The sequence below is a fragment of the Microcebus murinus genome, unplaced genomic scaffold, assembly GCF_040939455.1.
Source record: "Microcebus murinus isolate Inina unplaced genomic scaffold, M.murinus_Inina_mat1.0 scaf007_hap2_Mmur4.0, whole genome shotgun sequence".
Taxonomy (NCBI): Eukaryota; Metazoa; Chordata; class Mammalia; order Primates; family Cheirogaleidae; genus Microcebus; species Microcebus murinus.
Genome location: NW_027438953.1, coordinates 1,176,649 through 1,199,776, shown reverse-complemented (window position 1 = coordinate 1,199,776; position 23,128 = coordinate 1,176,649). Strand labels below are relative to the sequence as shown.

General features: G+C 60.2%; 9 non-coding genes across 9 annotated transcripts; all 9 read left to right on the top strand.

Moving 5' to 3' along the window:
• The first annotated feature begins 1,473 nt into the window (after positions 1 to 1,473).
• LOC142866815 (5S ribosomal RNA) lies at positions 1,474 to 1,592 on the top strand. Its single transcript, XR_012916645.1, has one exon. It is a non-coding gene; the product is annotated as a 5S ribosomal RNA (ribosomal RNA).
• A 2,502-nt stretch (positions 1,593 to 4,094) lies between these two features.
• Positions 4,095 to 4,213, top strand: LOC142866804 (5S ribosomal RNA). Its single transcript, XR_012916634.1, has one exon. It is a non-coding gene; the product is annotated as a 5S ribosomal RNA (ribosomal RNA).
• Positions 4,214 to 6,708: 2,495 nt separating this feature from the next.
• On the top strand, positions 6,709 to 6,827 carry LOC142866793 (5S ribosomal RNA). The gene has a single exon (XR_012916623.1). It is a non-coding gene; the product is annotated as a 5S ribosomal RNA (ribosomal RNA).
• A 2,499-nt stretch (positions 6,828 to 9,326) lies between these two features.
• Positions 9,327 to 9,445, top strand: LOC142866782 (5S ribosomal RNA). The gene has a single exon (XR_012916611.1). It is a non-coding gene; the product is annotated as a 5S ribosomal RNA (ribosomal RNA).
• Positions 9,446 to 11,945: 2,500 nt separating this feature from the next.
• LOC142866770 (5S ribosomal RNA) lies at positions 11,946 to 12,064 on the top strand. The gene has a single exon (XR_012916600.1). It is a non-coding gene; the product is annotated as a 5S ribosomal RNA (ribosomal RNA).
• A 2,501-nt stretch (positions 12,065 to 14,565) lies between these two features.
• Positions 14,566 to 14,684, top strand: LOC142866759 (5S ribosomal RNA). The gene has a single exon (XR_012916589.1). It is a non-coding gene; the product is annotated as a 5S ribosomal RNA (ribosomal RNA).
• A 2,501-nt stretch (positions 14,685 to 17,185) lies between these two features.
• LOC142866833 (5S ribosomal RNA) lies at positions 17,186 to 17,304 on the top strand. Its single transcript, XR_012916662.1, has one exon. It is a non-coding gene; the product is annotated as a 5S ribosomal RNA (ribosomal RNA).
• A 2,501-nt stretch (positions 17,305 to 19,805) lies between these two features.
• LOC142866720 (5S ribosomal RNA) lies at positions 19,806 to 19,924 on the top strand. The gene has a single exon (XR_012916550.1). It is a non-coding gene; the product is annotated as a 5S ribosomal RNA (ribosomal RNA).
• Positions 19,925 to 22,426: 2,502 nt separating this feature from the next.
• LOC142866748 (5S ribosomal RNA) lies at positions 22,427 to 22,545 on the top strand. The gene has a single exon (XR_012916578.1). It is a non-coding gene; the product is annotated as a 5S ribosomal RNA (ribosomal RNA).
• Positions 22,546 to 23,128: the final 583 nt, after the last annotated feature.

The window sequence follows — 23,128 nt, the reverse complement described above, 5'->3', positions numbered from 1 at the left end:
CAAGTGCGCCCATCCCCCAGTCGGTGCGCACCCACCCCATTCCTAATGGGTGTGGATGCCCATCCCCTCCCCCCACCCGCCCGACCCCCACCCGATGAAGGTGATTCCTCTACGTCCACTCAGGTGTCCATGGGTTCCTACCAATTTGCCGGTGAGCACGCGCACGTGGTGCTCCTGTGTCCATTCTTGGGATACTTGGCTTACTGGAACGGGTTCCAGCTCCGGCCAGGAGAACACGGGAGGTGCCCTCTCACCGCCGTTTCTCACAGCCGAATAGCACTCCGTGGTGTCCACGCGCCACATTTTATTAATCCACTCGTGGATCGATGGGCACTCGGGTCGCTTCCACATCTTTGCAATTGTGAATTGTGCCGCCACAGACACCCGAGCGCAGGTGTCTTCTGCGTAGGCTGCGGGCCTGGCTCTTCTGAATGCCGCTAGCTCGCGACCCACGGGTGAATCTGGTCAGGGAACTTGCCCTAAGGAGCAGACTCTGATCCGGGCGGGCTACCGGTGTCTCTGTTTGCTCGTTTCTTTCTTCCGTTTCGGGAAAGGCTTCCTTGCTGGGTGTGGAAATCTCCTATGCCTTTCCTCGCCTCTTCTGTCAGCTTTAAAATTCTCTTTCAGTTGCCACCCTCACAAACGTCTTAGGAACGTCTTTACGGTGCCTTCCTTAGTGAAATGACCCTCAATGAAGCTGGAACCAAATCTCTAATCGCCCAGTTTTAGCAAGTCCACACCCCAGGGTGGTTGGGGTCCAATCCGGCCCCGGCCAGGCCCAGGCCCCTTGGACTGGGCCACAGGAGGACACAGAGTAGGGTCCCGGCCCCCACGGTAGCGGTGCCGGCAGTTCTGCAACGGCTTGGGGGGTTTCCAGAGGTAGGAGATGGAGGGGACTGATTTCTCCAGCGCCCCCCAAAACACCCCACCCATGGCACACATCCCGAGAGACGCCCCTACACTCGCTCCCCTCCCCTATGCGCTGTGCCCCAGCCCTGGTCCGGGGCGGATAGGCGGCAGCCCACACGCAGGGCGGGGGCGCAGCTGAAAGGGGTTGTGCTGGAGGGCGGCCCCTGGGGCCAAAGGCGACCGCCCGCGCATGCGCAGTCAGCAGCGGCGCACTGGGGTTGGGGGCGGGTAGGTGAGGGAGGCGAGGCCAGGAGAGGGGGGCGGCTGGAGGTCTCCACCTTGGCGGGTCCAGCCGTGGAGGCTGGAGGCGCATCTGGTGTGTGTGTGTGTGAGTGTGTGTGTGTGTGTGTGTGTTGTGTGTGTGTGAAGACAGCCCCCCACCCCGCCGAGCCCACCACGCCCCGCACCCCAGTCCCGTGGAGACCTCGGGACCCGGCCAGCGAACTCAACAAGCCCGGCCCGGCCCCGAGTGGGTCAGCGCCGGCGCGGGGCCTGGGGCGGGAGGAGGCGCGGGGAAGCGCAGAGACGCTCGGCTTCTTGAGCGGGGCTGGGGCGCCCTCCGCTGTCTACGGCCACACCACCCTGAACGCGCCCGATCTCGTCTGATCTCGGAAGCTAAGCAGGGTCGGGCCTGGTTAGTACTTGGATGGGAGACCGCCTGGGAATACCGGGTGCCGTAGGCTTTTTTTTTTTTTGCCTCTTGTTCTGTCCCCATTCGGAGAGCGCGGCGGCAGTCGGGGGGGGGGGGGTGTCACCCCCACCCTCAGCGCCCGCCGCGGTGCCTGGCGCCCCAGCCCGCTCCGTGGGGCCTCCTCTTGCCCCAAGCCGCAGCACCGCCGCCACGCGGCAGCAGGCGTGGCACCTGGACTGTCGGGTCTCAGACCAAGGGTCTGGTCTGTGGGAACCGACACGCTGGAGGAAACCTTGAGAGTCTGAGAGGGGAGGGAGTTGCAGAAGAAGGCCGGGATGTCATTTTGAGGGAGTTGTGACCAGAACTCGTCCCGTTGATTTTGGCGTTCTATGGGCTACACGTAGGAATCTTTGGTGGTGGCACCGGATGTTGGGGGATGCACAGTCACACCCAGACGTGCTCGACAGGCCTCCTTTTACTTTTCTTTTCGGAGTCATTTTTTTTTTTTTTAAAATGCCTCTTGGCCGGGCGTGCTGGCTCACACCTGTAATCCTAGCACTCTGGGAGGCCGAGGTGGGCGGATTGCTCGAGGTCAGGAGTTCGAAACCAGCCTGAGCAAGAGCGAGACCCCATCTCTACTATAAATAGAAAGAAATTAATTGGCCAACTAATAGATATAGAAAAAAATTAGCCGGGCATGGTGGCGCATGCCTGTAGTCCCAGCTACTTGGGAGGCTGAGGCAGCAGGATTGCTTGAGCCCAGGAGATTGAGGTTGCTGTGAGCTAGGCTGACGCCATGGCACTCACTCTAGCCAGGGCAACAAAGGGAGACTCTGTCTCCAAAAAAAAAAAAAAAAAAAAAACATGCCTCTTACCTCGATTATTGCATTTTCTTTTCTCTCTCTTTTCAAGCAGATTATGGGAGTACAAGTGTTAGGGTTCCATGTATTGCCCGTGCCCCCCTCCCCCCTGTTGTCTTCTTCATTTATCTCTCATGCTTTAGCAGCGTATGGTGGGGGTCCCAATGTTAAGGTCAGGTACATTGCCCTCTCCCCGCCTCCCCCCTCTGGTCAGAGCTTCAAGTGCGCCCATCCCCCAGTCGGTGCGCACCCACCCCATTCCTAATGGGTGTGGATGCCCATCCCCTCCCCCCACCCGCCCGACCCCCACCCGATGAAGGTGATTCCTCTACGTCCACTCAGGTGTCCATGGGTTCCTACCAATTTGCCGGTGAGCACGCGCACGTGGTGCTCCTGTGTCCATTCTTGGGATACTTGGCTTACTGGAACGGGTTCCAGCTCCGGCCAGGAGAACACGGGAGGTGCCCTCTCACCGCCGTTTCTCACAGCCGAATAGCACTCCGTGGTGTCCACGCGCCACATTTTATTAATCCACTCGTGGATCGATGGGCACTCGGGTCGCTTCCACATCTTTGCAATTGTGAATTGTGCCGCCACAGACACCCGAGCGCAGGTGTCTTCTGCGTAGGCTGCGGGCCTGGCTCTTCTGAATGCCGCTAGCTCGCGACCCACGGGTGAATCTGGTCAGGGAACTTGCCCTAAGGAGCAGACTCTGATCCGGGCGGGCTACCGGTGTCTCTGTTTGCTCGTTTCTTTCTTCCGTTTCGGGAAAGGCTTCCTTGCTGGGTGTGGAAATCTCCTATGCCTTTCCTCGCCTCTTCTGTCAGCTTTAAAATTCTCTTTCAGTTGCCACCCTCACAAACGTCTTAGGAACGTCTTTACGGTGCCTTCCTTAGTGAAATGACCCTCAATGAAGCTGGAACCAAATCTCTAATCGCCCAGTTTTAGCAAGTCCACACCCCAGGGTGGTTGGGGTCCAATCCGGCCCCGGCCAGGCCCAGGCCCCTTGGACTGGGCCACAGGAGGACACAGAGTAGGGTCCCGGCCCCCACGGTAGCGGTGCCGGCAGTTCTGCAACGGCTTGGGGGGTTTCCAGAGGTAGGAGATGGAGGGGACTGATTTCTCCAGCGCCCCCCAAAACACCCCACCCATGGCACACATCCCGAGAGACGCCCCTACACTCGCTCCCCTCCCCTACGCGCTGTGCCCCAGCCCTGGTCCGGGGCGGATAGGCGGCAGCCCACACGCAGGGCGGGGGCGCAGCTGAAAGGGGTTGTGCTGGAGGGCGGCCCCTGGGGCCAAAGGCGACCGCCCGCGCATGCGCAGTCAGCAGCGGTGCACTGGGGTTGGGGGCGGGTAGGTGAGGGAGGCGAGGCCAGGAGAGGGGGGCGGCTGGAGGTCTCCACCTTGGCGGGTCCAGCCGTGGAGGCTGGAGGCGCATCTGGTGTGTGTGTGTGTGAGTGTGTGTGTGTGTGTGTGTGTGTTGTGTGTGTGTGAAGACAGCCCCCCACCCCGCCGAGCCCACCACGCCCCGCACCCCAGTCCCGTGGAGACCTCGGGACCCGGCCAGCGAACTCAACAAGCCCGGCCCGGCCCCGAGTGGGTCAGCGCCGGCGCGGGGCCTGGGGCGGGAGGAGGCGCGGGGAAGCGCAGAGACGCTCGGCTTCTTGAGCGGGGCTGGGGCGCCCTCCGCTGTCTACGGCCACACCACCCTGAACGCGCCCGATCTCGTCTGATCTCGGAAGCTAAGCAGGGTCGGGCCTGGTTAGTACTTGGATGGGAGACCGCCTGGGAATACCGGGTGCCGTAGGCTTTTTTTTTTTTTGCCTCTTGTTCTGTCCCCATTCGGAGAGCGCGGCGGCAGTCGGGGGGGGGTGTCACCCCCACCCTCAGCGCCCGCCGCGGTGCCTGGCGCCCCAGCCCGCTCCGTGGGGCCTCCTCTTGCCCCAAGCCGCAGCACCGCCGCCACGCGGCAGCAGGCGTGGCACCTGGACTGTCGGGTCTCAGACCAAGGGTCTGGTCTGTGGGAACCGACACGCTGGAGGAAACCTTGAGAGTCTGAGAGGGGAGGGAGTTGCAGAAGAAGGCCGGGATGTCATTTTGAGGGAGTTGTGACCAGAACTCGTCCCGTTGATTTTGGCGTTCTATGGGCTACACGTAGGAATCTTTGGTGGTGGCACCGGATGTTGGGGGATGCACAGTCACACCCAGACGTGCTCGACAGGCCTCCTTTTACTTTTCTTTTCGGAGTCATTTTTTTTTTTTTTAAAATGCCTCTTGGCCGGGCGTGCTGGCTCACACCTGTAATCCTAGCACTCTGGGAGGCCGAGGTGGGCGGATTGCTCGAGGTCAGGAGTTCGAAACCAGCCTGAGCAAGAGCGAGACCCCATCTCTACTATAAATAGAAAGAAATTAATTGGCCAACTAATAGATATAGAAAAAAATTAGCCGGGCATGGTGGCGCATGCCTGTAGTCCCAGCTACTTGGGAGGCTGAGGCAGCAGGATTGCTTGAGCCCAGGAGATTGAGGTTGCTGTGATCTAGGCTGACGCCATGGCACTCACTCTAGCCAGGGCAACAAAGGGAGACTCTGTCTCCAAAAAAAAAAAAAAAAAAAAACATGCCTCTTACCTCGATTATTGCATTTTCTTTTCTCTCTCTTTTCAAGCAGATTATGGGAGTACAAGTGTTAGGGTTCCATGTATTGCCCGTGCCCCCCTCCCCCCTGTTGTCTTCTTCATTTATCTCTCATGCTTTAGCAGCGTATGGTGGGGGTCCCAATGTTAAGGTCAGGTACATTGCCCTCTCCCCGCCTCCCCCCTCTGGTCAGAGCTTCAAGTGCGCCCATCCCCCAGTCGGTGCGCACCCACCCCATTCCTAATGGGTGTGGATGCCCATCCCCTCCCCCCACCCGCCCGACCCCCACCCGATGAAGGTGATTCCTCTACGTCCACTCAGGTGTCCATGGGTTCCTACCAATTTGCCGGTGAGCACGCGCACGTGGTGCTCCTGTGTCCATTCTTGGGATACTTGGCTTACTGGAACGGGTTCCAGCTCCGGCCAGGAGAACACGGGAGGTGCCCTCTCACCGCCGTTTCTCACAGCCGAATAGCACTCCGTGGTGTCCACGCGCCACATTTTATTAATCCACTCGTGGATCGATGGGCACTCGGGTCGCTTCCACATCTTTGCAATTGTGAATTGTGCCGCCACAGACACCCGAGCGCAGGTGTCTTCTGCGTAGGCTGCGGGCCTGGCTCTTCTGAATGCCGCTAGCTCGCGACCCACGGGTGAATCTGGTCAGGGAACTTGCCCTAAGGAGCAGACTCTGATCCGGGCGGGCTACCGGTGTCTCTGTTTGCTCGTTTCTTTCTTCCGTTTCGGGAAAGGCTTCCTTGCTGGGTGTGGAAATCTCCTATGCCTTTCCTCGCCTCTTCTGTCAGCTTTAAAATTCTCTTTCAGTTGCCACCCTCACAAACGTCTTAGGAACGTCTTTACGGTGCCTTCCTTAGTGAAATGACCCTCAATGAAGCTGGAACCAAATCTCTAATCGCCCAGTTTTAGCAAGTCCACACCCCAGGGTGGTTGGGGTCCAATCCGGCCCCGGCCAGGCCCAGGCCCCTTGGACTGGGCCACAGGAGGACACAGAGTAGGGTCCCGGCCCCCACGGTAGCGGTGCCGGCAGTTCTGCAACGGCTTGGGGGGTTTCCAGAGGTAGGAGATGGAGGGGACTGATTTCTCCAGCGCCCCCCAAAACACCCCACCCATGGCACACATCCCGAGAGACGCCCCTACACTCGCTCCCCTCCCCTATGCGCTGTGCCCCAGCCCTGGTCCGGGGCGGATAGGCGGCAGCCCACACGCAGGGCGGGGGCGCAGCTGAAAGGGGTTGTGCTGGAGGGCGGCCCCTGGGGCCAAAGGCGACCGCCCGCGCATGCGCAGTCAGCAGCGGCGCACTGGGGTTGGGGGCGGGTAGGTGAGGGAGGCGAGGCCAGGAGAGGGGGGCGGCTGGAGGTCTCCACCTTGGCGGGTCCAGCCGTGGAGGCTGGAGGCGCATCTGGTGTGTGTGTGTGTGAGTGTGTGTGTGTGTGTGTGTGTTGTGTGTGTGTGAAGACAGCCCCCCACCCCGCCGAGCCCACCACGCCCCGCACCCCAGTCCCGTGGAGACCTCGGGACCCGGCCAGCGAACTCAACAAGCCCGGCCCGGCCCCGAGTGGGTCAGCGCCGGCGCGGGGCCTGGGGCGGGAGGAGGCGCGGGGAAGCGCAGAGACGCTCGGCTTCTTGAGCGGGGCTGGGGCGCCCTCCGCTGTCTACGGCCACACCACCCTGAACGCGCCCGATCTCGTCTGATCTCGGAAGCTAAGCAGGGTCGGGCCTGGTTAGTACTTGGATGGGAGACCGCCTGGGAATACCGGGTGCCGTAGGCTTTTTTTTTTTTTGCCTCTTGTTCTGTCCCCATTCGGAGAGCGCGGCGGCAGTCGGGGGGGGGGGGTGTCACCCCCACCCTCAGCGCCCGCCGCGGTGCCTGGCGCCCCAGCCCGCTCCGTGGGGCCTCCTCTTGCCCCAAGCCGCAGCACCGCCGCCACGCGGCAGCAGGCGTGGCACCTGGACTGTCGGGTCTCAGACCAAGGGTCTGGTCTGTGGGAACCGACACGCTGGAGGAAACCTTGAGAGTCTGAGAGGGGAGGGAGTTGCAGAAGAAGGCCGGGATGTCATTTTGAGGGAGTTGTGACCAGAACTCGTCCCGTTGATTTTGGCGTTCTATGGGCTACACGTAGGAATCTTTGGTGGTGGCACCGGATGTTGGGGGATGCACAGTCACACCCAGACGTGCTCGACAGGCCTCCTTTTACTTTTCTTTTCGGAGTCATTTTTTTTTTTTTTAAAATGCCTCTTGGCCGGGCGTGCTGGCTCACACCTGTAATCCTAGCACTCTGGGAGGCCGAGGTGGGCGGATTGCTCGAGGTCAGGAGTTCGAAACCAGCCTGAGCAAGAGCGAGACCCCATCTCTACTATAAATAGAAAGAAATTAATTGGCCAACTAATAGATATAGAAAAAAATTAGCCGGGCATGGTGGCGCATGCCTGTAGTCCCAGCTACTTGGGAGGCTGAGGCAGCAGGATTGCTTGAGCCCAGGAGATTGAGGTTGCTGTGAGCTAGGCTGACGCCATGGCACTCACTCTAGCCAGGGCAACAAAGGGAGACTCTGTCTCCAAAAAAAAAAAAAAAAAAAAAACATGCCTCTTACCTCGATTATTGCATTTTCTTTTCTCTCTCTTTTCAAGCAGATTATGGGAGTACAAGTGTTAGGGTTCCATGTATTGCCCGTGCCCCCCTCCCCCCTGTTGTCTTCTTCATTTATCTCTCATGCTTTAGCAGCGTATGGTGGGGGTCCCAATGTTAAGGTCAGGTACATTGCCCTCTCCCCGCCTCCCCCCTCTGGTCAGAGCTTCAAGTGCGCCCATCCCCCAGTCGGTGCGCACCCACCCCATTCCTAATGGGTGTGGATGCCCATCCCCTCCCCCCACCCGCCCGACCCCCACCCGATGAAGGTGATTCCTCTACGTCCACTCAGGTGTCCATGGGTTCCTACCAATTTGCCGGTGAGCACGCGCACGTGGTGCTCCTGTGTCCATTCTTGGGATACTTGGCTTACTGGAACGGGTTCCAGCTCCGGCCAGGAGAACACGGGAGGTGCCCTCTCACCGCCGTTTCTCACAGCCGAATAGCACTCCGTGGTGTCCACGCGCCACATTTTATTAATCCACTCGTGGATCGATGGGCACTCGGGTCGCTTCCACATCTTTGCAATTGTGAATTGTGCCGCCACAGACACCCGAGCGCAGGTGTCTTCTGCGTAGGCTGCGGGCCTGGCTCTTCTGAATGCCGCTAGCTCGCGACCCACGGGTGAATCTGGTCAGGGAACTTGCCCTAAGGAGCAGACTCTGATCCGGGCGGGCTACCGGTGTCTCTGTTTGCTCGTTTCTTTCTTCCGTTTCGGGAAAGGCTTCCTTGCTGGGTGTGGAAATCTCCTATGCCTTTCCTCGCCTCTTCTGTCAGCTTTAAAATTCTCTTTCAGTTGCCACCCTCACAAACGTCTTAGGAACGTCTTTACGGTGCCTTCCTTAGTGAAATGACCCTCAATGAAGCTGGAACCAAATCTCTAATCGCCCAGTTTTAGCAAGTCCACACCCCAGGGTGGTTGGGGTCCAATCCGGCCCCGGCCAGGCCCAGGCCCCTTGGACTGGGCCACAGGAGGACACAGAGTAGGGTCCCGGCCCCCACGGTAGCGGTGCCGGCAATTCTGCAACGGCTTGGGGGGTTTCCAGAGGTAGGAGATGGAGGGGACTGATTTCTCCAGCGCCCCCCAAAACACCCCACCCATGGCACACATCCCGAGAGACGCCCCTACACTCGCTCCCCTCCCCTATGCGCTGTGCCCCAGCCCTGGTCCGGGGCGGATAGGCGGCAGCCCACACGCAGGGCGGGGGCGTAGCTGAAAGGGGTTGTGCTGGAGGGCGGCCCCTGGGGCCAAAGGCGACCGCCCGCGCATGCGCAGTCAGCAGCGGCGCACTGGGGTTGGGGGCGGGTAGGTGAGGGAGGCGAGGCCAGGAGAGGGGGGCGGCTGGAGGTCTCCACCTTGGCGGGTCCAGCCGTGGAGGCTGGAGGCGCATCTGGTGTGTGTGTGTGTGAGTGTGTGTGTGTGTGTGTGTGTTGTGTGTGTGTGAAGACAGCCCCCCACCCCGCCGAGCCCACCACGCCCCGCACCCCAGTCCCGTGGAGACCTCGGGACCCGGCCAGCGAACTCAACAAGCCCGGCCCGGCCCCGAGTGGGTCAGCGCCGGCGCGGGGCCTGGGGCGGGAGGAGGCGCGGGGAAGCGCAGAGACGCTCGGCTTCTTGAGCGGGGCTGGGGCGCCCTCCGCTGTCTACGGCCACACCACCCTGAACGCGCCCGATCTCGTCTGATCTCGGAAGCTAAGCAGGGTCGGGCCTGGTTAGTACTTGGATGGGAGACCGCCTGGGAATACCGGGTGCCGTAGGCTTTTTTTTTTTTTGCCTCTTGTTCTGTCCCCATTCGGAGAGCGCGGCGGCAGTCGGGGGGGGGGGTGTCACCCCCACCCTCAGCGCCCGCCGCGGTGCCTGGCGCCCCAGCCCGCTCCGTGGGGCCTCCTCTTGCCCCAAGCCGCAGCACCGCCGCCACGCGGCAGCAGGCGTGGCACCTGGACTGTCGGGTCTCAGACCAAGGGTCTGGTCTGTGGGAACCGACACGCTGGAGGAAACCTTGAGAGTCTGAGAGGGGAGGGAGTTGCAGAAGAAGGCCGGGATGTCATTTTGAGGGAGTTGTGACCAGAACTCGTCCCGTTGATTTTGGCGTTCTATGGGCTACACGTAGGAATCTTTGGTGGTGGCACCGGATGTTGGGGGATGCACAGTCACACCCAGACGTGCTCGACAGGCCTCCTTTTACTTTTCTTTTCGGAGTCATTTTTTTTTTTTTTTAAATGCCTCTTGGCCGGGCGTGCTGGCTCACACCTGTAATCCTAGCACTCTGGGAGGCCGAGGTGGGCGGATTGCTCGAGGTCAGGAGTTCGAAACCAGCCTGAGCAAGAGCGAGACCCCATCTCTACTATAAATAGAAAGAAATTAATTGGCCAACTAATAGATATAGAAAAAAATTAGCCGGGCATGGTGGCGCATGCCTGTAGTCCCAGCTACTTGGGAGGCTGAGGCAGCAGGATTGCTTGAGCCCAGGAGATTGAGGTTGCTGTGATCTAGGCTGACGCCATGGCACTCACTCTAGCCAGGGCAACAAAGGGAGACTCTGTCTCCAAAAAAAAAAAAAAAAAAAAAAAACATGCCTCTTACCTCGATTATTGCATTTTCTTTTCTCTCTCTTTTCAAGCAGATTATGGGAGTACAAGTGTTAGGGTTCCATGTATTGCCCGTGCCCCCCTCCCCCCTGTTGTCTTCTTCATTTATCTCTCATGCTTTAGCAGCGTATGGTGGGGGTCCCAATGTTAAGGTCAGGTACATTGCCCTCTCCCCGCCTCCCCCCTCTGGTCAGAGCTTCAAGTGCGCCCATCCCCCAGTCGGTGCGCACCCACCCCATTCCTAATGGGTGTGGATGCCCATCCCCTCCCCCCACCCGCCCGACCCCCACCCGATGAAGGTGATTCCTCTACGTCCACTCAGGTGTCCATGGGTTCCTACCAATTTGCCGGTGAGCACGCGCACGTGGTGCTCCTGGGTCCATTCTTGGGATACTTGGCTTACTGGAACGGGTTCCAGCTCCGGCCAGGAGAACACGGGAGGTGCCCTCTCACCGCCGTTTCTCACAGCCGAATAGCACTCCGTGGTGTCCACGCGCCACATTTTATTAATCCACTCGTGGATCGATGGGCACTCGGGTCGCTTCCACATCTTTGCAATTGTGAATTGTGCCGCCACAGACACCCGAGCGCAGGTGTCTTCTGCGTAGGCTGCGGGCCTGGCTCTTCTGAATGCCGCTAGCTCGCGACCCACGGGTGAATCTGGTCAGGGAACTTGCCCTAAGGAGCAGACTCTGATCCGGGCGGGCTACCGGTGTCTCTGTTTGCTCGTTTCTTTCTTCCGTTTCGGGAAAGGCTTCCTTGCTGGGTGTGGAAATCTCCTATGCCTTTCCTCGCCTCTTCTGTCAGCTTTAAAATTCTCTTTCAGTTGCCACCCTCACAAACGTCTTAGGAACGTCTTTACGGTGCCTTCCTTAGTGAAATGACCCTCAATGAAGCTGGAACCAAATCTCTAATCGCCCAGTTTTAGCAAGTCCACACCCCAGGGTGGTTGGGGTCCAATCCGGCCCCGGCCAGGCCCAGGCCCCTTGGACTGGGCCACAGGAGGACACAGAGTAGGGTCCCGGCCCCCACGGTAGCGGTGCCGGCAGTTCTGCAACGGCTTGGGGGGTTTCCAGAGGTAGGAGATGGAGGGGACTGATTTCTCCAGCGCCCCCCAAAACACCCCACCCATGGCACACATCCCGAGAGACGCCCCTACACTCGCTCCCCTCCCCTATGCGCTGTGCCCCAGCCCTGGTCCGGGGCGGATAGGCGGCAGCCCACACGCAGGGCGGGGGCGCAGCTGAAAGGGGTTGTGCTGGAGGGCGGCCCCTGGGGCCAAAGGCGACCGCCCGCGCATGCGCAGTCAGCAGCGGCGCACTGGGGTTGGGGGCGGGTAGGTGAGGGAGGCGAGGCCAGGAGAGGGGGGCGGCTGGAGGTCTCCACCTTGGCGGGTCCAGCCGTGGAGGCTGGAGGCGCATCTGGTGTGTGTGTGTGTGAGTGTGTGTGTGTGTGTGTGTGTTGTGTGTGTGTGAAGACAGCCCCCCACCCCGCCGAGCCCACCACGCCCCGCACCCCAGTCCCGTGGAGACCTCGGGACCCGGCCAGCGAACTCAACAAGCCCGGCCCGGCCCCGAGTGGGTCAGCGCCGGCGCGGGGCCTGGGGCGGGAGGAGGCGCGGGGAAGCGCAGAGACGCTCGGCTTCTTGAGCGGGGCTGGGGCGCCCTCCGCTGTCTACGGCCACACCACCCTGAACGCGCCCGATCTCGTCTGATCTCGGAAGCTAAGCAGGGTCGGGCCTGGTTAGTACTTGGATGGGAGACCGCCTGGGAATACCGGGTGCCGTAGGCTTTTTTTTTTTTTTGCCTCTTGTTCTGTCCCCATTCGGAGAGCGCGGCGGCAGTCGGGGGGGGGGGGTGTCACCCCCACCCTCAGCGCCCGCCGCGGTGCCTGGCGCCCCAGCCCGCTCCGTGGGGCCTCCTCTTGCCCCAAGCCGCAGCACCGCCGCCACGCGGCAGCAGGCGTGGCACCTGGACTGTCGGGTCTCAGACCAAGGGTCTGGTCTGTGGGAACCGACACGCTGGAGGAAACCTTGAGAGTCTGAGAGGGGAGGGAGTTGCAGAAGAAGGCCGGGATGTCATTTTGAGGGAGTTGTGACCAGAACTCGTCCCGTTGATTTTGGCGTTCTATGGGCTACACGTAGGAATCTTTGGTGGTGGCACCGGATGTTGGGGGATGCACAGTCACACCCAGACGTGCTCGACAGGCCTCCTTTTACTTTTCTTTTCGGAGTCATTTTTTTTTTTTTTAAAATGCCTCTTGGCCGGGCGTGCTGGCTCACACCTGTAATCCTAGCACTCTGGGAGGCCGAGGTGGGCGGATTGCTCGAGGTCAGGAGTTCGAAACCAGCCTGAGCAAGAGCGAGACCCCATCTCTACTATAAATAGAAAGAAATTAATTGGCCAACTAATAGATATAGAAAAAAATTAGCCGGGCATGGTGGCGCATGCCTGTAGTCCCAGCTACTTGGGAGGCTGAGGCAGCAGGATTGCTTGAGCCCAGGAGATTGAGGTTGCTGTGAGCTAGGCTGACGCCATGGCACTCACTCTAGCCAGGGCAACAAAGGGAGACTCTGTCTCCAAAAAAAAAAAAAAAAAAAAAAACATGCCTCTTACCTCGATTATTGCATTTTCTTTTCTCTCTCTTTTCAAGCAGATTATGGGAGTACAAGTGTTAGGGTTCCATGTATTGCCCGTGCCCCCCTCCCCCCTGTTGTCTTCTTCATTTATCTCTCATGCTTTAGCAGCGTATGGTGGGGGTCCCAATGTTAAGGTCAGGTACATTGCCCTCTCCCCGCCTCCCCCCTCTGGTCAGAGCTTCAAGTGCGCCCATCCCCCAGTCGGTGCGCACCCACCCCATTCCTAATGGGTGTGGATGCCCATCCCCTCCCCCCACCCGCCCGACCCCCACCCGATGAAGGTGATTCCTCTACGTCCACTCAGGTGTCCATGGGTTCCTACCAATTTGCCGGTGAGCACGCGCACGTGGTGCTCCTGTGTCCATTCTTGGGATACTTGGCTTACTGGAACGGGTTCCAGCTCCGGCCAGGAGAACACGGGAGGTGCCCTCTCACCGCCGTTTCTCACAGCCGAATAGCACTCCGTGGTGTCCACGCGCCACATTTTATTAATCCACTCGTGGATCGATGGGCACTCGGGTCGCTTCCACATCTTTGCAATTGTGAATTGTGCCGCCACAGACACCCGAGCGCAGGTGTCTTCTGCGTAGGCTGCGGGCCTGGCTCTTCTGAATGCCGCTAGCTCGCGACCCACGGGTGAATCTGGTCAGGGAACTTGCCCTAAGGAGCAGACTCTGATCCGGGCGGGCTACCGGTGTCTCTGTTTGCTCGTTTCTTTCTTCCGTTTCGGGAAAGGCTTCCTTGCTGGGTGTGGAAATCTCCTATGCCTTTCCTCGCCTCTTCTGTCAGCTTTAAAATTCTCTTTCAGTTGCCACCCTCACAAACGTCTTAGGAACGTCTTTACGGTGCCTTCCTTAGTGAAATGACCCTCAATGAAGCTGGAACCAAATCTCTAATCGCCCAGTTTTAGCAAGTCCACACCCCAGGGTGGTTGGGGTCCAATCCGGCCCCGGCCAGGCCCAGGCCCCTTGGACTGGGCCACAGGAGGACACAGAGTAGGGTCCCGGCCCCCACGGTAGCGGTGCCGGCAATTCTGCAACGGCTTGGGGGGTTTCCAGAGGTAGGAGATGGAGGGGACTGATTTCTCCAGCGCCCCCCAAAACACCCCACCCATGGCACACATCCCGAGAGACGCCCCTACACTCGCTCCCCTCCCCTATGCGCTGTGCCCCAGCCCTGGTCCGGGGCGGATAGGCGGCAGCCCACACGCAGGGCGGGGGCGTAGCTGAAAGGGGTTGTGCTGGAGGGCGGCCCCTGGGGCCAAAGGCGACCGCCCGCGCATGCGCAGTCAGCAGCGGCGCACTGGGGTTGGGGGCGGGTAGGTGAGGGAGGCGAGGCCAGGAGAGGGGGGCGGCTGGAGGTCTCCACCTTGGCGGGTCCAGCCGTGGAGGCTGGAGGCGCATCTGGTGTGTGTGTGTGTGAGTGTGTGTGTGTGTGTGTGTGTTGTGTGTGTGTGAAGACAGCCCCCCACCCCGCCGAGCCCACCACGCCCCGCACCCCAGTCCCGTGGAGACCTCGGGACCCGGCCAGCGAACTCAACAAGCCCGGCCCGGCCCCGAGTGGGTCAGCGCCGGCGCGGGGCCTGGGGCGGGAGGAGGCGCGGGGAAGCGCAGAGACGCTCGGCTTCTTGAGCGGGGCTGGGGCGCCCTCCGCTGTCTACGGCCACACCACCCTGAACGCGCCCGATCTCGTCTGATCTCGGAAGCTAAGCAGGGTCGGGCCTGGTTAGTACTTGGATGGGAGACCGCCTGGGAATACCGGGTGCCGTAGGCTTTTTTTTTTTTTGCCTCTTGTTCTGTCCCCATTCGGAGAGCGCGGCGGCAGTCGGGGGGGGGGGTGTCACCCCCACCCTCAGCGCCCGCCGCGGTGCCTGGCGCCCCAGCCCGCTCCGTGGGGCCTCCTCTTGCCCCAAGCCGCAGCACCGCCGCCACGCGGCAGCAGGCGTGGCACCTGGACTGTCGGGTCTCAGACCAAGGGTCTGGTCTGTGGGAACCGACACGCTGGAGGAAACCTTGAGAGTCTGAGAGGGGAGGGAGTTGCAGAAGAAGGCCGGGATGTCATTTTGAGGGAGTTGTGACCAGAACTCGTCCCGTTGATTTTGGCGTTCTATGGGCTACACGTAGGAATCTTTGGTGGTGGCACCGGATGTTGGGGGATGCACAGTCACACCCAGACGTGCTCGACAGGCCTCCTTTTACTTTTCTTTTCGGAGTCATTTTTTTTTTTTTTTAAATGCCTCTTGGCCGGGCGTGCTGGCTCACACCTGTAATCCTAGCACTCTGGGAGGCCGAGGTGGGCGGATTGCTCGAGGTCAGGAGTTCGAAACCAGCCTGAGCAAGAGCGAGACCCCATCTCTACTATAAATAGAAAGAAATTAATTGGCCAACTAATAGATATAGAAAAAAATTAGCCGGGCATGGTGGCGCATGCCTGTAGTCCCAGCTACTTGGGAGGCTGAGGCAGCAGGATTGCTTGAGCCCAGGAGATTGAGGTTGCTGTGATCTAGGCTGACGCCATGGCACTCACTCTAGCCAGGGCAACAAAGGGAGACTCTGTCTCCAAAAAAAAAAAAAAAAAAAAAAACATGCCTCTTACCTCGATTATTGCATTTTCTTTTCTCTCTCTTTTCAAGCAGATTATGGGAGTACAAGTGTTAGGGTTCCATGTATTGCCCGTGCCCCCCTCCCCCCTGTTGTCTTCTTCATTTATCTCTCATGCTTTAGCAGCGTATGGTGGGGGTCCCAATGTTAAGGTCAGGTACATTGCCCTCTCCCCGCCTCCCCCCTCTGGTCAGAGCTTCAAGTGCGCCCATCCCCCAGTCGGTGCGCACCCACCCCATTCCTAATGGGTGTGGATGCCCATCCCCTCCCCCCACCCGCCCGACCCCCACCCGATGAAGGTGATTCCTCTACGTCCACTCAGGTGTCCATGGGTTCCTACCAATTTGCCGGTGAGCACGCGCACGTGGTGCTCCTGGGTCCATTCTTGGGATACTTGGCTTACTGGAACGGGTTCCAGCTCCGGCCAGGAGAACACGGGAGGTGCCCTCTCACCGCCGTTTCTCACAGCCGAATAGCACTCCGTGGTGTCCACGCGCCACATTTTATTAATCCACTCGTGGATCGATGGGCACTCGGGTCGCTTCCACATCTTTGCAATTGTGAATTGTGCCGCCACAGACACCCGAGCGCAGGTGTCTTCTGCGTAGGCTGCGGGCCTGGCTCTTCTGAATGCCGCTAGCTCGCGACCCACGGGTGAATCTGGTCAGGGAACTTGCCCTAAGGAGCAGACTCTGATCCGGGCGGGCTACCGGTGTCTCTGTTTGCTCGTTTCTTTCTTCCGTTTCGGGAAAGGCTTCCTTGCTGGGTGTGGAAATCTCCTATGCCTTTCCTCGCCTCTTCTGTCAGCTTTAAAATTCTCTTTCAGTTGCCACCCTCACAAACGTCTTAGGAACGTCTTTACGGTGCCTTCCTTAGTGAAATGACCCTCAATGAAGCTGGAACCAAATCTCTAATCGCCCAGTTTTAGCAAGTCCACACCCCAGGGTGGTTGGGGTCCAATCCGGCCCCGGCCAGGCCCAGGCCCCTTGGACTGGGCCACAGGAGGACACAGAGTAGGGTCCCGGCCCCCACGGTAGCGGTGCCGGCAGTTCTGCAACGGCTTGGGGGGTTTCCAGAGGTAGGAGATGGAGGGGACTGATTTCTCCAGCGCCCCCCAAAACACCCCACCCATGGCACACATCCCGAGAGACGCCCCTACACTCGCTCCCCTCCCCTATGCGCTGTGCCCCAGCCCTGGTCCGGGGCGGATAGGCGGCAGCCCACACGCAGGGCGGGGGCGCAGCTGAAAGGGGTTGTGCTGGAGGGCGGCCCCTGGGGCCAAAGGCGACCGCCCGCGCATGCGCAGTCAGCAGCGGCGCACTGGGGTTGGGGGCGGGTAGGTGAGGGAGGCGAGGCCAGGAGAGGGGGGCGGCTGGAGGTCTCCACCTTGGCGGGTCCAGCCGTGGAGGCTGGAGGCGCATCTGGTGTGTGTGTGTGTGAGTGTGTGTGTGTGTGTGTGTGTGTTGTGTGTGTGTGAAGACAGCCCCCCACCCCGCCGAGCCCACCACGCCCCGCACCCCAGTCCCGTGGAGACCTCGGGACCCGGCCAGCGAACTCAACAAGCCCGGCCCGGCCCCGAGTGGGTCAGCGCCGGCGCGGGGCCTGGGGCGGGAGGAGGCGGCGGGAAGCGCAGAGAGGCTCGGCTTCTTGAGCGGGGCAGGCGCGCCCTCCGCCGTCTACGGCCATACCACCCTGAACGCGCCCGATCTCGTCTGATCTCGGAAGCTAAGCAGGGTCGGGCCTGGTTAGTACTTGGATGGGAGACCGCCTGGGAATACCGGGTGCCGTAGGCTTTTTTTTTTTTTGCCTCTTGTTCTGTCCCCATTCGGAGAGCGCGGCGGCAGTCGGGGGGGGGGTGTCACCCCCACCCTCAGCGCCCGCCGCGGTGCCTGGCGCCCCAGCCCGCTCCGTGGGGCCTCCTCTTGCCCCAAGCCGCAGCACCGCCGCCACGCGGCAGCAGGCGTGGCACCTGGACTGTCGGGTCTCAGACCAAGGGTCTGGTCTGTGGGAACCGACACGCTGGAGGAAACCTTGAGAGTCTGAGAGGGGAGGGAGTTGCAGAAGAAGGCCGGGATGTCATTTTGAGGGAGTTGTGACCAGAACTCGTCCCGTTGATTTTGGCGTTCTATGGGCTACACGTAGGAATCTTTGGTGGTGGCACCGGATGTTGGGGGATGCACAGTCACACCCAGACGTGCTCGACAGGCCTCCTTTTACTTTTCTTTTCGGAGTCATTTTTTTTTTTTTTAAAATGCCTCTTGGCCGGGCGTGCTGGCTCACACCTGTAATCCTAGCACTCTGGGAGGCCGAGGTGGGCGGATTGCTCGAGGTCAGGAGTTCGAAACCAGCCTGAGCAAGAGCGAGACCCCATCTCTACTATAAATAGAAAGAAATTAATTGGCCAACTAATAGATATAGAAAAAAATTAGCCGGGCATGGTGGCGCATGCCTGTAGTCCCAGCTACTTGGGAGGCTGAGGCAGCAGGATTGCTTGAGCCCAGGAGATTGAGGTTGCTGTGATCTAGGCTGACGCCATGGCACTCACTCTAGCCAGGGCAACAAAGGGAGACTCTGTCTCCAAAAAAAAAAAAAAAAAAAAAAAACATGCCTCTTACCTCGATTATTGCATTTTCTTTTCTCTCTCTTTTCAAGCAGATTATGGGAGTACAAGTGTTAGGGTTCCATGTATTGCCCGTGCCCCCCTCCCCCCTGTTGTCTTCTTCATTTATCTCTCATGCTTTAGCAGCGTATGGTGGGGGTCCCAATGTTAAGGTCAGGTACATTGCCCTCTCCCCGCCTCCCCCCTCTGGTCAGAGCTTCAAGTGCGCCCATCCCCCAGTCGGTGCGCACCCACCCCATTCCTAATGGGTGTGGATGCCCATCCCCTCCCCCCACCCGCCCGACCCCCACCCGATGAAGGTGATTCCTCTACGTCCACTCAGGTGTCCATGGGTTCCTACCAATTTGCCGGTGAGCACGCGCACGTGGTGCTCCTGGGTCCATTCTTGGGATACTTGGCTTACTGGAACGGGTTCCAGCTCCGGCCAGGAGAACACGGGAGGTGCCCTCTCACCGCCGTTTCTCACAGCCGAATAGCACTCCGTGGTGTCCACGCGCCACATTTTATTAATCCACTCGTGGATCGATGGGCACTCGGGTCGCTTCCACATCTTTGCAATTGTGAATTGTGCCGCCACAGACACCCGAGCGCAGGTGTCTTCTGCGTAGGCTGCGGGCCTGGCTCTTCTGAATGCCGCTAGCTCGCGACCCACGGGTGAATCTGGTCAGGGAACTTGCCCTAAGGAGCAGACTCTGATCCGGGCGGGCTACCGGTGTCTCTGTTTGCTCGTTTCTTTCTTCCGTTTCGGGAAAGGCTTCCTTGCTGGGTGTGGAAATCTCCTATGCCTTTCCTCGCCTCTTCTGTCAGCTTTAAAATTCTCTTTCAGTTGCCACCCTCACAAACGTCTTAGGAACGTCTTTACGGTGCCTTCCTTAGTGAAATGACCCTCAATGAAGCTGGAACCAAATCTCTAATCGCCCAGTTTTAGCAAGTCCACACCCCAGGGTGGTTGGGGTCCAATCCGGCCCCGGCCAGGCCCAGGCCCCTTGGACTGGGCCACAGGAGGACACAGAGTAGGGTCCCGGCCCCCACGGTAGCGGTGCCGGCAGTTCTGCAACGGCTTGGGGGGTTTCCAGAGGTAGGAGATGGAGGGGACTGATTTCTCCAGCGCCCCCCAAAACACCCCACCCATGGCACACATCCCGAGAGACGCCCCTACACTCGCTCCCCTCCCCTATGCGCTGTGCCCCAGCCCTGGTCCGGGGCGGATAGGCGGCAGCCCACACGCAGGGCGGGGGCGCAGCTGAAAGGGGTTGTGCTGGAGGGCGGCCCCTGGGGCCAAAGGCGACCGCCCGCGCATGCGCAGTCAGCAGCGGCGCACTGGGGTTGGGGGCGGGTAGGTGAGGGAGGCGAGGCCAGGAGAGGGGGGCGGCTGGAGGTCTCCACCTTGGCGGGTCCAGCCGTGGAGGCTGGAGGCGCATCTGGTGTGTGTGTGTGTGAGTGTGTGTGTGTGTGTGTGTGTGTTGTGTGTGTGTGAAGACAGCCCCCCACCCCGCCGAGCCCACCACGCCCCGCACCCCAGTCCCGTGGAGACCTCGGGACCCGGCCAGCGAACTCAACAAGCCCGGCCCGGCCCCGAGTGGGTCAGCGCCGGCGCGGGGCCTGGGGCGGGAGGAGGCGGCGGGAAGCGCAGAGAGGCTCGGCTTCTTGAGCGGGGCAGGCGCGCCCTCCGCCGTCTACGGCCATACCACCCTGAACGCGCCCGATCTCGTCTGATCTCGGAAGCTAAGCAGGGTCGGGCCTGGTTAGTACTTGGATGGGAGACCGCCTGGGAATACCGGGTGCCGTAGGCTTTTTTTTTTTTTGCCTCTTGTTCTGTCCCCATTCGGAGAGCGCGGCGGCAGTCGGGGGGGGGGGTGTCACCCCCACCCTCAGCGCCCGCCGCGGTGCCTGGCGCCCCAGCCCGCTCCGTGGGGCCTCCTCTTGCCCCAAGCCGCAGCACCGCCGCCACGCGGCAGCAGGCGTGGCACCTGGACTGTCGGGTCTCAGACCAAGGGTCTGGTCTGTGGGAACCGACACGCTGGAGGAAACCTTGAGAGTCTGAGAGGGGAGGGAGTTGCAGAAGAAGGCCGGGATGTCATTTTGAGGGAGTTGTGACCAGAACTCGTCCCGTTGATTTTGGCGTTCTATGGGCTACACGTAGGAATCTTTGGTGGTGGCACCGGATGTTGGGGGATGCACAGTCACACCCAGACGTGCTCGACAGGCCTCCTTTTACTTTTCTTTTCGGAGTCATTTTTTTTTTTTTTAAAATGCCTCTTGGCCGGGCGTGCTGGCTCACACCTGTAATCCTAGCACTCTGGGAGGCCGAGGTGGGCGGATTGCTCGAGGTCAGGAGTTCGAAACCAGCCTGAGCAAGAGCGAGACCCCATCTCTACTATAAATAGAAAGAAATTAATTGGCCAACTAATAGATATAGAAAAAAATTAGCCGGGCATGGTGGCGCATGCCTGTAGTCCCAGCTACTTGGGAGGCTGAGGCAGCAGGATTGCTTGAGCCCAGGAGATTGAGGTTGCTGTGATCTAGGCTGACGCCATGGCACTCACTCTAGCCAGGGCAACAAAGGGAGACTCTGTCTCCAAAAAAAAAAAAAAAAAAAAAAAACATGCCTCTTACCTCGATTATTGCATTTTCTTTTCTCTCTCTTTTCAAGCAGATTATGGGAGTACAAGTGTTAGGGTTCCATGTATTGCCCGTGCCCCCCTCCCCCCTGTTGTCTTCTTCATTTATCTCTCATGCTTTAGCAGCGTATGGTGGGGGTCCCAATGTTAAGGTCAGGTACATTGCCCTCTCCCCGCCTCCCCCCTCTGGTCAGAGCTTCAAGTGCGCCCATCCCCCAGTCGGTGCGCACCCACCCCATTCCTAATGGGTGTGGATGCCCATCCCCTCCCCCCACCCGCCCGACCCCCACCCGATGAAGGTGATTCCTCTACGTCCACTCAGGTGTCCATGGGTTCCTACCAATTTGCCGGTGAGCACGCGCACGTGGTGCTCCTGGGTCCATTCTTGGGATACTTGGCTTACTGGAACGGGTTCCAGCTCCGGCCAGGAGAACACGGGAGGTGCCCTCTCACCGCCGTTTCTCACAGCCGAATAGCACTCCGTGGTGTCCACGCGCCACATTTTATTAATCCACTCGTGGATCGATGGGCACTCGGGTCGCTTCCACATCTTTGCAATTGTGAATTGTGCCGCCACAGACACCCGAGCGCAGGTGTCTTCTGCGTAGGCTGCGGGCCTGGCTCTTCTGAATGCCGCTAGCTCGCGACCCACGGGTGAATCTGGTCAGGGAACTTGCCCTAAGGAGCAGACTCTGATCCGGGCGGGCTACCGGTGTCTCTGTTTGCTCGTTTCTTTCTTCCGTTTCGGGAAAGGCTTCCTTGCTGGGTGTGGAAATCTCCTATGCCTTTCCTCGCCTCTTCTGTCAGCTTTAAAATTCTCTTTCAGTTGCCACCCTCACAAACGTCTTAGGAACGTCTTTACGGTGCCTTCCTTAGTGAAATGACCCTCAATGAAGCTGGAACCAAATCTCTAATCGCCCAGTTTTAGCAAGTCCACACCCCAGGGTGGTTGGGGTCCAATCCGGCCCCGGCCAGGCCCAGGCCCCTTGGACTGGGCCACAGGAGGACACAGAGTAGGGTCCCGGCCCCCACGGTAGCGGTGCCGGCAGTTCTGCAACGGCTTGGGGGGTTTCCAGAGGTAGGAGATGGAGGGGACTGATTTCTCCAGCGCCCCCCAAAACACCCCACCCATGGCACACATCCCGAGAGACGCCCCTACACTCGCTCCCCTCCCCTATGCGCTGTGCCCCAGCCCTGGTCCGGGGCGGATAGGCGGCAGCCCACACGCAGGGCGGGGGCGCAGCTGAAAGGGGTTGTGCTGGAGGGCGGCCCCTGGGGCCAAAGGCGACCGCCCGCGCATGCGCAGTCAGCAGCGGCGCACTGGGGTTGGGGGCGGGTAGGTGAGGGAGGCGAGGCCAGGAGAGGGGGGCGGCTGGAGGTCTCCACCTTGGCGGGTCCAGCCGTGGAGGCTGGAGGCGCATCTGGTGTGTGTGTGTGTGAGTGTGTGTGTGTGTGTGTGTGTGTTGTGTGTGTGTGAAGACAGCCCCCCACCCCGCCGAGCCCACCACGCCCCGCACCCCAGTCCCGTGGAGACCTCGGGACCCGGCCAGCGAACTCAACAAGCCCGGCCCGGCCCCGAGTGGGTCAGCGCCGGCGCGGGGCCTGGGGCGGGAGGAGGCGCGGGGAAGCGCAGAGACGCTCGGCTTCTTGAGCGGGGCTGGGGCGCCCTCCGCTGTCTACGGCCACACCACCCTGAACGCGCCCGATCTCGTCTGATCTCGGAAGCTAAGCAGGGTCGGGCCTGGTTAGTACTTGGATGGGAGACCGCCTGGGAATACCGGGTGCCGTAGGCTTTTTTTTTTTTGCCTCTTGTTCTGTCCCCATTCGGAGAGCGCGGCGGCAGTCGGGGGGGGGGGGGTGTCACCCCCACCCTCAGCGCCCGCCGCGGTGCCTGGCGCCCCAGCCCGCTCCGTGGGGCCTCCTCTTGCCCCAAGCCGCAGCACCGCCGCCACGCGGCAGCAGGCGTGGCACCTGGACTGTCGGGTCTCAGACCAAGGGTCTGGTCTGTGGGAACCGACACGCTGGAGGAAACCTTGAGAGTCTGAGAGGGGAGGGAGTTGCAGAAGAAGGCCGGGATGTCATTTTGAGGGAGTTGTGACCAGAACTCGTCCCGTTGATTTTGGCGTTCTATGGGCTACACGTAGGAATCTTTGGTGGTGGCACCGGATGTTGGGGGATGCACAGTCACACCCAGACGTGCTCGACAGGCCTCCTTTTACTTTTCTTTTCGGAGTCATTTTTTTTTTTTTTTAAATGCCTCTTGGCCGGGCGTGCTGGCTCACACCTGTAATCCTAGCACTCTGGGAGGCCGAGGTGGGCGGATTGCTCGAGGTCAGGAGTTCGAAACCAGCCTGAGCAAGAGCGAGACCCCATCTC